The sequence below is a fragment of the Theropithecus gelada genome, chromosome X (assembly GCF_003255815.1).
Source record: "Theropithecus gelada isolate Dixy chromosome X, Tgel_1.0, whole genome shotgun sequence".
NCBI classification, from domain to species: Eukaryota; Metazoa; Chordata; class Mammalia; order Primates; family Cercopithecidae; genus Theropithecus; species Theropithecus gelada.
In genome coordinates this window covers 67,564,785-67,578,413 of record NC_037689.1, presented here as the reverse complement: position 1 = coordinate 67,578,413, position 13,629 = coordinate 67,564,785, and the positions used below count along the sequence as shown (strand labels likewise).

The following is a 13,629-nucleotide window of genomic DNA, read 5'->3' as shown; positions in this document are numbered from 1 at the left end:
TAAGAAACTATGATGGTAACCCCTGTTTTTTCTGTTTTTCACTTGCTTGGTAAATTTTCCTTTATTTCTTTACTTTGAGCCTATGTGTGTCTTTGCAGGTGAGATGGGTATCTTGAAGATAGCATTCCAATGAGTCTTGGTTCTTTATCCACATTGCTGCTCTGTGTTATTTATTTGTTTGGTTTTTTTTTTTTTAAATTGCAATTCTTTTTTTTTTCTTTTTTTTTAAATTTATTTATTATTATTATACTTTAAGTTGTAGGGTACATGTGCATAACGTGCAGATTTGTTACATATGTATACTTCTGCCATGTTGGTGTGCTGCACCCATCAACTCGTCATTTACATCAGGTATAACTCTCAATGCAATCCCTCCCCCCTCCCCCCTCCCCATGATAGGCCCCGGTGTGTGATGTTCCCCTTCCTGAGTCCAAGTGATCTCATTGTTCAGTTCCCACCTATGAGTGAGAACATGCGGTGTTTGGTTTTCAGTTCTTGTGATAGTTTGCTAAGAATGATGGTTTCCAACTGCATCCATGTCCCTACAAAGGACACAAACTCATCCTTTTTTATGGCTGCATAGTATTCCATGGTGTATATGTGCCACATTTTCTTAATCCAATCTGTCACTGATGGACATTTGGGTTGATTCCAAGTCTTTGCTATTGTGAATAGTGCTGCAATAAACATACGTGTGCATGTGTCTTTATAGCAGCATAATTTATAATCCTTTGGGTATATACCCAGTAATGGGATGGCTGGGTCATATGGTACATGACAGTATTTTTAACAGTAGTTAAAATATCAGATTAAACTTAAAATACAGTGAATCTTAAAATTCAGAGACAAATGCAAAAATAGCAAAGTATCTGATAATGTCATAAAATTACACTAAATTTTAATTCACAAATGGGAATTTTTATTAAACTTGGCACTCTTCTATCCTTTCAAAACAAACAAAAATAGAAGTAGGGACAGAGATTTACATGAATGCTCATGTCCAGAAAAACAGACGAGCTACTTTTACTTCTTTTGCAAACCCTTTGTCTTGATACAGTCTGGAATATTTTTATGTTTCCAGCAGCTTATCTTTGAAAGGAGCCTGACATGCTCACCTTATCATGTTTAGATACTTGAAGTAGCCAAGACTAGAGCTTTGAACTTTTGACATTCCTAAGTAGTGGAGGTCACATCCAGATACCATAGCCTATGGCAGCTACTTAGGGGCTCTTTGGAGTAAGGGGCACCACATACAATGAAATTGAGTGAACTTTTGACAATCTGGAAAAGATGTATATATAGTGTTGTGGAATATCAAGTTGATGACTCAGGTCTTCTATGCCCTACCTTGAGCCTTAATGGCTTTCAAAAGATGGTTCAGAGTATTTATTACATCAGAAAGGGATCCCTCCTTTTAATCATTGTAGAGGGTTTGCATTAATATATTTGTTTTTTATGCTTTTTCAAAATGGATGACCTGAAGAGTCTCGCAGTTGGAATTCTCTGTATAGTAGATTAAAAATATGGATAACATGTTTGTTTTGCCTGTATGCCATTGATTTTCTATATCATGACTCTTCAATGTAATCATGAAAACTCTGAGAGACTCACTTTATTTTGCTACTTTTTGGCAAGAAGATTGCAGGGGTTCAAGAATATGCTATGTGATTTTTCATAGCTGTACAATCTACATGCAAAGCTAACATTGTGGGTGAGATGAGTAGCAGGCTACATGTATGAATTTTTGGATAATAAAAGTGGGAAGGGTACTGTATTAGTTCATTTTCATGCTGCTGATAAAGACATACCTGAGACTGGGGAAAAACAGGTTTAATTAGACTTACAGTTCAATGTGACTGGGGAGGCCTCAGAATCATGGTGGGAGGTAAAAGGCACTTCTTACATGGTGGCAACAAGAGAAAATGAGATGCACAAGTGGAAACTCCCAATAAAACCATCAGACTTTGTAAGATTTATTCAATTCACTACTATGAGAACAGTATGGGGTAAACAGCCCCCATGATTCAAGTTATCTCCCATTGGTTCCCTCCTATAACATGCAGGAATTGTGGGAGTACAATACAAGATGAGATTTGGGTGGGGACACAGAGTCAAACCCATTGGGTCCCTCCCACAACATGCAGGAATTGTGGGAGTACAATACAAAATGAGATTTTAGTGGGGACACAGAGCCAAACCATATCATTCTGCCCCTGGCCCCTCTGAATGTCAGGTCCTCCCACTTCAGAACCAATCACACTTCCCAACAGTCCCCCAAAGTCTTAACTCATTTCAGCATTACCCTAGACATCCACAGTCCAAAGTCTCATCTGCAACAAAGCAAGTCCCTTCCACCTATGAGCCTGTAAAATAAAAAGCAAGCTAGTTACTTCTTAGATACAATGGGGATATAGGTATTGGGTAAACACAGCCATTCCAAATGGGAGAAATTGACCAAAACAAAGGGGTTACAGGACCCATGTAAGTCCGAAATCCAGTGGGGCAGTGAAATTTTAAAGCTCCAAAATGATCTCCTTTGACTCCATGTCTCACATCCAGGTCATGCTGATGCAAAAGATGGGTTCCCATGGTCTTGAGCAGCTCCACCCCTGTGGTTTCTGCAGGGCACAGCCTCCTTCCCAGCTGCTTTCATGGGCTGGCATTGAGTGTCTGTGGCTTTTCCAGGTGAACAGTACAAGCTGCCAGTGGATCTACCATTCTGGGGTCTGGAGGATGGTGGCCCTCTTTTCACAGCTCCACGAAGCAGTGCCCCAGTAGGGACTCTCTGTGGGGGCTCTGACTCCACGTTTCCCTTCTGCACTGCTCTAGCAGAGGTTGTCCATGACAGTCCTGCTCCTGCAGTAAACTTCTGCCTGGGTATCTAGGCATTTCCATACATCCTCTGAAATCTAGGGGGAGGTTCCCAAATCTCAATTCTTAACTTCTGTGCACTCATAGGCTCAACACCACATGGAAGCTGCCAAGCCTTGAGGCTTGCACCCTCTGAAGCCATGGCCCCAGTTCTAAGTTGGCTCCTTTCAGCCATGGCTGGAGTGGCTGGAATGCAGTGCACCAAATCCCCAGGCTGCACACAGCACAGGGACCCTGGACCTGGGCAACAAAACCACTTTCTCCTCCTAGGTCTCCAAGCCTGAGATGGAAGTGGCTGTGAGAAGGCCTCTGACATGCTATGGAGACATTTTCCCCAATGTTTTGGTGATTAAAATTCAGCTTCTCATTAGTTATACAAATTTCTGCAGCCAGATTGAATCTGTTCTCAGAAAATGAGTTTTTCTTTTCTATCACATTGTCAGGCTGCAAATTTTTTGAACTTTTATGCCCTGCTTCCCTTATAAAATGGAATGCCTTTAACAGCACCCAAGTCACCTCTTGAATGCTTTGCTACTTAGAAATTTCTTCCATCAGATACCCCGAATAATCTCTCTCAAGTTCACAGTTCCACAGATATCTAGGGCAGGGGGAACACGCAGCCAGTCTCTTTCCTAAAGCATACAAGAGTCACCTTTGCTTCATTTCCCAACAAGTTTCTCATCTCTATCTGAGATCAACTCAGCCTGGACTTTATTGTTCATATCCCTATCAGCATTTTGGTCAAAGCCATTCAACAAGTCTCTAGGAAGTTCTAAACTTTTCCCCATCTTCCTGTCTTCTGAGCCCTCCAAGTCTTTAGAAAGTTGCAAACTTTCCCACATTTTTCTGTATTCTTCTGAACCTTCCAAACTTTTACAACCTCTTCCTGTTACCTGGTTCCAATGTTGCTTCCACATTTCCAGGTGGTCTTAGAGCAGCACACCACTCTCTGGGTACCAATTTACTGTATTAGTTCTTTCTCACACTGCTAATAAAGACATACCCGAGACTGAGTAATTTATAAAGGAAAGAGGTTTAATTGGCTCACAGTTCCACAGGGCTGGGGAGGCCTCAGGAAACATACAATCATGGTGGAAGGGGAAGGAAATACATTCTTCTTCCCATGGTGGCAGCAAGGAGAAGTGCAGAGCAAAGGGGAAAAAGCTCCTTGTAAAGTCATCAGATCTCATGGAACTCATTCACTGCCATGAGAACAGCATGGAGGTAAATGCCCCCATAATTCAGTTTTCTCCCCTGCGTCCCTCCCATGATACATGGGGAATTATAGGAACTACAATGCAAGACGAGGTTCGAGTGGGGGATGTAGCCAAACCATTATCACTAACTTACCTATGTTTCATGTTATCAGTTGCCAGAAGTGAGAAGAAAATTCCAATTGTTTCTGAAAATGAATGATTTGAAAGAATTACTACAGCTATCCTACATTCTATTTGGACAATATTTTAATCTAGAAATATATAGTAAATATTGAATGACTTTGGATTAAGTTTATTAATGCTTGGGCAATAAAACAGAATAGAGCAAAAATAAAATATTATGAAATATATAAAGTCATTGATTTAAATTTGGTTTTACAATATTGCAGGCTACAGTAATGTTTTAAGTAGTCAGCTATCACTGTGGAGCGCTCCTCTCTTTGAATATATATGTGTATGGCTTAGAAAGCTATCTCCATTTTATTCATCTTATTTATTTCCTGGTATACCATCTATCACTGGTTCTTATTCCATTTTTAACAGACTGTATCCCTCTTATTTAACTCCAGCAACTTCTTTTAAGGTGTTAGAAGCTCTGTTCATTGTAGTGTCAATTAAAAGCATACTGAGAGTACTTCCAATTTCTTCTTCAGTTTCATGCTAAAGAGATAAACTCACTGAATTTTCAGTGAAGATGTCAGTAGAATACCTTTCTATATGCTGATTCCAAGTATGTTATTCCCAGAAATTTATAGACCTACAAAACAAAGTCAGATTTGCCATCAGTGAATCTTTTCAGCATATTAAAGACTTGTATTCAAAGTTCAACAAAGCCTATTGTGGGAATGTAAATTAGTACGGCCATTATGCAAAACAGTATGGAGGTTCCTCAGAAAATTAAAAATAGAACTGCCATATGATCCAACAATCCCACTGTTGTATATGCCTCCAAAGGATATTAATTGATATGTCAAAAGGACACTGCACTCCCAAGTTCATTGTAGCATTATTCACAATAGCCAAATGTGGAATCAACTTAAGTGTCTATAAGTGGATTAATGGATAGAGAAAATGTAGTATATATACACAATGTAATAATTTTGACCATAAAAAGAATGAAATCTTGTCATTTTTAGTAACATAGATGACATTATGGAGGACATTATATGAAATGAAATAAGCCAGGCACAGATCACCAAATATTATATGACCTCACTAATATATGGAGTGTGAAAAAGTTAAATTCATAAAATCAAGGAGTAAAACAGTGGTTACCAGAGGTTGGATGATGAGGGGATTGAGGAGATGTCGGAAAAAGGACACAAAGTATTAGTTAGACAATGGAATACATTCAAGTTTTCTATTGTACATCATGGCGACTACAGTTATTAACAATATATTGTAGATATGAAAATTTCTTAGGAAGGAGATTTTAAGTGTTCTCACCACAAAAAAAGGATGTGAGGTGATATATACGCTAAATAGATTGATTTAGTCAGTCCCCAATATATATTTAAAATATTACATTGTATACCATGTATATATAATTTTACTTATCAAATTCTAGAAGAATCCAACAAAGCCTAAAAGACACTTATAATTTGATATTGTCTACTATGTTGGAAATTAAGGACTTGCTTCTCTATCTAGCCTGCCCGGTTCACAGGAAAGGAAAGGTAGGTATAAAGTGATAAGTATTAGTAGTTACATGAATACATATTTTAGTGTCTTTCATTCTAACCCCCAGTCCCCAATATAACGCTGTTGGTAGAGGAGATATGACAATAAATTTATATCAAGTTAGTTGTGGAAAATGAAAGGGGAATACGTTATTACATAATTCAGTAATTACTGATTAAGGATTTGCCATGTCCCATGCATTCTACTAGACTTTGCTAATGTGGAAATATATGTATACACGTGTGTGTGTGTGTGTGTGTCTGTGTGTGTGTGTGTATTTTCTGAATTCTACTTGATCTGTTATAAGTGCTAATCAACAGCAAATATTTTTTAATTCAATGAATATTTGCCATATCCAACCATCAGAATGAAAACTTAGCAATCTGTTTCTTACCTAAACTGTTTGTTTCTATCCTGACACATGCTTTCAGTTAGATATTTCATTGATATTCTACTGTGGCACTGTTAATCTTATTTTGATTGAAACAGAGTTCTGGATAGCAAAATTGATGGGTGCTTATGGGCACAGTATTGCAAAAAAGTGATAAAGAGTCTTCACATGTAGGTCTGCATGGGGCAAGAATTATGACCTTCCTTAAACTTGTAATTTAGAAAATACTCTGCTTATTGTCATTCTTTTAGCACTGTATGGATTATCAATCTATTTAAGTACTTTTAATGGCTATATTTTGATTGACATATTTCTTGTCATTTTCAATGATTTTCTTGCCTAGGCAACATATGATAGTTTCACAATGGACAGGGCATTTATCTTTATTTTTAGATGATGTCTTTTCTAACATTGAAGTTGAATAGCTAGTCATGTCATATAATAATATCATCAGATCCTTGAGGATAAATCATATGTAGTATATTTATTGTATATGTTAATTTTAGGGCAGTTTCATTAGATATGGAATACAAGGAAGAAATAAATTGAAAATTAACACAATATGGAAGGATGGTATGCTTAATCTAACACATACATTAGTACACATGGACAGAGTGGAATAATAGATATTGGAGACTCCAAAAGGTGGAACAGTGACTGGGAGGTGGGCGAGGGATGAGAAATTACCTATTGGGTATAATGTATAGTATTTGGGTGATGGTTACACTAAAAGCCCAGACTTCACTACTCTGCAATATATCCATGTATCAAAACTGCACTTGTACTCCCCAAATCTGTAAAAATAAAAGATACACATTATATGTAAAAAATAAAAGTTTTTTTTTTGCAGTGCTATAATTTAGTCATTAGCCTTTTGCTAATAGCTAAAATAAGGATTTGAACTAAACCAAATAATGAACTACAAACTCAGTAAACATTATTAATTTGCAAGGCTCAACCCCCCAAAACATCATTATTATTTTTATTGAACTACAAACTGAATTACAGGTGTTTTTTTTTTTTTTTTTTTTTTTTTTTTTTTTAATTCAGTGATGCAGTTAGAACTGGAATTGAACATATGTATTTTCTATAACAATTAACAAATAAACAACAATTAAACTAGAACAAAACAAGTATATCAAAATATTTTCTAATCTAAGCAGGTGTCTCATTCAGTTCATACATTCCTAGCATAAAATATTTTATATTACCCTTAAAATATGTTTTAAAGCAAAGATAGACCCCTGACAATGCTGTGAGTTTTACAACCAGAATATTTTATTTGTAGTCATTTTTTGAGAGACCTTTTCCTTTACTTAAGCTTACAATAGTTCTTAATTAGTTAGTTGTAATTAATGTTTAGATTACTGAGTAACATAGACTATATTGATATATAGCTCATAAAACATCAGTCTTATTATTTGGATTTCTGGGAGTTTTATTTGCTAACAGAACTTGGAATCTCTTTGGTTTAAATTCTGCTGTGCTTTTTCACCTAGGAAATACTTTCCTCCGTTTATGCAATTAGGAATTTACTGCAGTAAGCATAAGATATGAAGACCTGTTTTCGAATAACTCAGTAAGACAGTATTTAATATTAGAGCTGTGTGTCTCTGAAAGATAAATAACCACCCCAAAAGATATGGGGGTGCAGTGTTTTTCCTGAAATAGAGAATAAATGTGTCTTTCTTGAAGAGAGACAGTTGACAGGCATCATACATTACTCTTCATTTAGAGAGAGATATTATAATAAGATAACCTTTAGTAAACAGTAGTTCTATTTTAAGTAAAGACTTATGCCCTGAAAATTCTGGTTAGATAGGTGAAATAAGTTCAAGATATCTATTGTACAGCATGATGACTGTACTTAATAACAGTGTATTATATTCTTGAAAATTGCTAAGGGAGTAGATTTTAAGTGTTCTCATTCCAAAAGGTGATATAAACATGTGATGTAACACATATGTTAATTAACTCAATTGAACAATTCTGCAATTTATGCATATTTGAAAACATCATGTTGTACATGATAAACCTATTCGATTTTTATTTGTCAGTTAAAAATAAATAATTGGTTAATTTAAAAAGAACAAAAATGAAATCTAGAATGAATGCGGATTATTACATTATTCACTCTTCTTGAGAGGAATAAATGGGACACTGGAAATAGCAAGGGCTCTCTGAGTGACACTTTCCTACTTATAAAACGGGAACAACAGCTCTTACTACAACATTATCTGGGATGGTGCTTTGTAATCGCAAAGATCCTTATAGAAGAAAGAGGGAGGCAGGAGAGTCAAAGAAAGAGATGTTGCAATGTGATGAGATTGCTGGCTTTGAGCATGGAAGAAGGACCATGAAACAAGGAATACAGGCAACCTCTAGAAAGTAGAAAAGGTAAGGAAATGGATTATCCCCAAGAGCCTCTGGAAGGAAGTGAATCCTGTTGACACCTTGAATTTAGTTAGTAAAGCGCCTTTCAGACTTCTGACCCCAGAACTATAAGACAATACATTTGTGTTGTTGTAGTGTACTAAAAAATAAAAGACCCAAGTCCTCTAAGACAAAAATGTTATGGTAATAAAAGATCAATGTTTAGCTATAGGACATTTCTGTGGGACATATCCCCACTACACTGCATTTCTTAAAATAAAATATTCCAGACATTATTTAATTAGTTGATGAGTACCAATAGTTATTATTCTAAAAACCTGTCCCTAAGGATTGCTTTTCTGACTATAATACAATTACAGTTAGTTTCTTGATGATAATTAAAATCCACGTAGATTTAATAGGGTTTATAAGTGGAAGATTTGAAGAAAAGGTGGAAAATGAACTCTGAATGCTGGAGCATTTGACACATTAAATATCGATAGATTAGCCTTAGCATTGTTAATCGAACCTAATAACCCATGAGAGATTCTTTTGTTCAGAAGCAAACTAAAATTTTTTTCTCAGAGTTAAATTATAGTCAAGGAGGTGACATTAAAACTCTCCCTCCCATACATATTTAATATTTTGTTCCACAGTACCAAGTTTTTAAAAAATATTTAACTTCTGTGAGTACATAGTATGTATATATATTTATGGGTTACATGAGATATTTTTATATAGGCATGCAATGCGTAATAATCACAACAGTTAAATGGGGTATCCATCACCACAAGCATTTATCATTTGTGTTAAAACAAGCCAATTATATTCTTTAAGTTGTTTTAATATGTACAATTAAATTATTTAAAAACACATTTATATTAATTTTTATGGGTACATAGTAAGTATATATAGTTATGTGCTACATGAGATGTGTTGATACAGGCATACAATGTGAAATAAGCGCATCATGTAAAATGGGGCATCCATCCCCTCAAGCATTTATCCTTTATGTTACAGACAGTCCAACTGAACCCTTTTGGTTATTTTTAAATGTACAATTAAATTATTACTGACTATAGCCATTCTGTTGTACTATCAAATACTAGGTGTTTTTCATCTTACTATATTTTCGTACCCATTAACTATCCCTACCTACCCTCCTCCCCCATCACCCACTACCCTTCCGAGTCTCTGAAGACTACCATTCTACTCTTATTTCCATGAGTTCAATCTTTTTTATTTTTAGACCCCACAAATAAGTGAGAACATGTCATGTTTGTCTTTCTGTGCCTGGCTTATTTCACTTAGCATAATTATCTCCAGTTCCATCCATGTTGTTGCAAATGACAGATCTCTTTCTTGTTTTATAGCTGAATAGTGCTCCACTGTGTATAAGTACTATGTTTTCTATATCCATTCATCTTGATGGACTCTTACGTGGCTTCCAAATCTTAGCTTTGTGAACAGTATTACACCAAACACAAGAGGGCAGATATCTCTTTGGTTTACTGATTTTCTTTCACTCAGGTATATACTCAGCAACAAGAGTATGCAATACAGTAGCTCTATGCTTCATTTTTTGAGGAACCTCCAAACTGTCTTCCATAGCGGTTGTAATTTAAATTTTCACCAACAGTGAATGAGGGTTTCGTTTTCTTCACATACTTGCCAGCATTTGTTTTTGCCTGTCTTTGGATATAAGCCATTGTAACTGGGGTGAGATGATATTTCATTGTAGTTTTGGTTTGCATTTCTCTGATGATGAATAGTGTTGACCACCTTTTCATATGCCTGTTTGCCATTTGTATGTCTGCTTTTGAGAAATGTCTATGCAAATATTTGTCCCATTTGAAAATCTGATTATTAGATTTTCTTGTACAGAGTTGTTTGAGCTCCTTATATATTCTGTTTATTAACCCCTTATCAGATGGGTAGTTTGTAAATATTTTCTCCTATTCTGTGAGTTGTGTCTTTGTTGATTGCTTCCTTTGTTGTGCATAAGCATTTTAATTTTATGTGATCCCATTTATCAATTTTTACTTTGGTTGGCTGTGTTTGTGGAATATTACTCAAGAAAATTTTGCCCAGATCAATGTCCTGAAGAGTTTCCCCAATGTTTCCTTGTAGTAGACTTATAGTTTGAGGTCTTAGATTTAAGTATTTAATCTATTTTGATTTGATTTTTCTATATGGCAAGAGATAGGAGTCTAGTTTCATTTTTCTGCATATGGATATCCAGTTTTTCCAGCACTATTAATTGAACTACCTTTTTCCCAGTATATGTTCTTGCCATCTTTGTTGAAAATGAGTTCACTGTGTGTGTGGATTTGTTTCTGGGTTATACATTCTGTTCTATTGGTCTATGAACTTTTTTTTTTTTTTTTTTTTTTTTTGAGATGGAGTTTTGCTCTTGTTGCCCAGGCTGGAGTGTAATGGCACAATCTTGGCTCACCGCAACCTCCACCTCCTGGGTTCAAGCATTTTCCTGCCTCAGTCTTCTGAGTAGCTGGGATTACAGGTGCCCACCACCATGCCCAGCTACTTTTTGTATTTTTAGTAGAGATGGGTTTTCACCATTTTGGCCAGGCTGGTCTCCAATTCCTGACCACAGGTGATCCACCCACCTTGGCCTCCCAAAGTGCTGAGATTACACGTATGAGCCACTGCTCCTGGCCTGTGTAATATTCTTATGCCAGTACCATGCTGTTTTGATTCCTACAGCTCTGCAGTATAATTTGCAGTCAGGTAATGTAATTACTCCAATTTTGCTGTTTTTGCTTGGGATAGTTTTGGTTATTCTGGGTCTTTTGTGGTACCATATAAGTTTTAGAATTATTTATTCTATTTCTGTTAAGGAATGTCATTGGTATTTTGATAGGGATACATTGAATCCATAGATTGCTTAGGGTAGTATGGACAACATTTGAACAATATTGATTATTTCAATCCATGAAAAGGAATATCTTTTTTTGTGTATGTTTTCTCTTCAATTTCTTTCATCTGTGTTTTATAATTTTCATTATAGAGATCCTTCACTTCTTTGAGTAATTTCTAGGTATTTAATTTCATTTATGGCTATTGTAAACAGGCTTACTTTTTGATTTATTTTTCAGATTGTTCACTGTTGGCATATAGAAATGCTACTGATTTTGGCACATTGATTTTGTATCCTGCAACTACTTAATTTGTCTGTAAGTTCTAATAATTTTTTGGTGGACTCTAGGATTTTCCCAAATATAATATCATATCATCTACAAACAATGACAATTTGACTTCTTCCTTTCCAAAGTGAATGATCTTTATTTCTTTCTCTTGTCTCTTTGCTCTAGTAAGGACTTCTGGTATGATGTTGAGAAACAGTGGTGACAGTGGGTAACCTTGTTATGTTTCAGATCTTAGAAGAAAGGCTTTTATTTTTTCCCATTCAGTATGATATTAGCTGTGGTTCTATCGTATATGGCTTTTGTTATGTTGAGGTATGTTCCTCAGCTTTTTGAGGGTTTTTATCATGAAAGGATGTTGAATTTTGTCAAATGCTTTTTCAACATCAATGAAAATGATCATACGACTGTTGTCTTTCTTTCTGTTGGCATGATGTATCACATCAATTGATTTGTGTAAGTGGAACCATTGTTGTGCCCCTGGTATAAATCCCACTTTGTCATGATGAATGATCTTTTAAATTTATTGTTGAATTCGGGTTGCTCATATTTTGTTGAGGATTTTTGCATCACTTTTCATCATAGATATAGCCTGTAGTTTTCATTTTTTGATGTGTCTTTGTCTGGTTTTGGTATCAAGGTAAATTGACCTTGTAGAATGAGTTTGGAAGTGTTCCCTTCTTCTCTTTTTTCTGGAATAGTTTGAGTAGGCTGGTTATTAGTTCATTGAATGTTTGGTAGAATTCAGCAGTGAAGCCATCAGTTCCCTGTCTTTTTCTTCACTGAGACAATTTTTATTACAGCTGTTATTGGTGTAGTTTTTTATTTCTTCCTGGTTTAATCTTGGTAGGTTGTATGTGTATATAAATTGTATTTCTTCTAGATTTTCTGGTTTATTGGCAAATAGTTGCTCACGGTAGTCACTAATCCTTTGAATTTCTGCAGCACCAGTTGTAATGTCTCCTTTTTCACCTCTTATTTTATTTATTTGAATCTTGTCTCTTTTTTTCTTACTTAGTTTGGTTAAAGGTTTGTCAGTTTTGGTTAACTTTTCAAAATCCAACGTTTTGTTTCCTTGATCTTTTGTGTTTTTTGCTTCATTTCAGTGTCATTATTTCTGCTCTGACCTTTATTTTTTTTTTTCCTACTAATTTTGTGTTCAGTTTGCTCTAGCTTACCAGTTCTTTAAGATGCATCATTAGGTTGTGTATTTGAAGTTTTTTTTTTTTTTTGTAGGCTTTTATAGCTGTATACTTCTCTCTTAGCATTGCTTTTGCTGTATCCCATAGGCTTTTGTGTATTGTGTTTTCATTATCATTTGTTTCAAGCAGGTTTTCAATTTTCTTCTTAATTTCTTCATTGACCCACTGGTCATTCAGCAGCATAATGTTTAAGTTCTATGTGTTTCTATAATTTCCAAAATTTCTCTTTTTGTGATTTCTAGTTTTATTTTATTGTGGCCAGAGAAGATACTTGAAAGTATTTGCAGTTTTTGAATATGTTAAGACTTTTTTTGTGACTTAACATGTGGTCTATCCTTGAGAGTGATACACGTGTTGATGAGAAGAATGTATTCTGTAGCTATTATATAAAATGTTCTATAAGGATAGATTAGGTCTATTTGTTCTATAGTGCAGATTAAGTCTAATGTTACTTTGTTGATTTTCTTTCTGAAAGATGTCCAATGCTGAAAGTGGAGTGTTTATTTTATCCGACTATTATTGCATTAGGGTCTCTCTCTCTCTCTCTCTCTCTCTTTAGCTCTATTAATATTTCCTTTATGTATCCGAGTTCTCCAGTGTTGAGTGCATATATATATACACACACACACACATACACAATTGTTTGTATCCTCTTGTTTAATTGACTCCTTAATCATGACATAGTGACCTTCTTTGTCTCTTCTTTTTTTTTTTTTTTTTTTTTTTTTTTT

At 35.3% G+C, this 13,629-nt stretch overlaps 1 protein-coding gene across 2 annotated transcripts in view; it reads left to right on the top strand.

Moving 5' to 3' along the window:
• The window catches only part of DACH2 (dachshund family transcription factor 2), a 670,017-nt gene that overhangs the window by 307,819 nt on the left and 348,569 nt on the right, over positions 1-13,629 (top strand). The window lies entirely within an intron of this gene.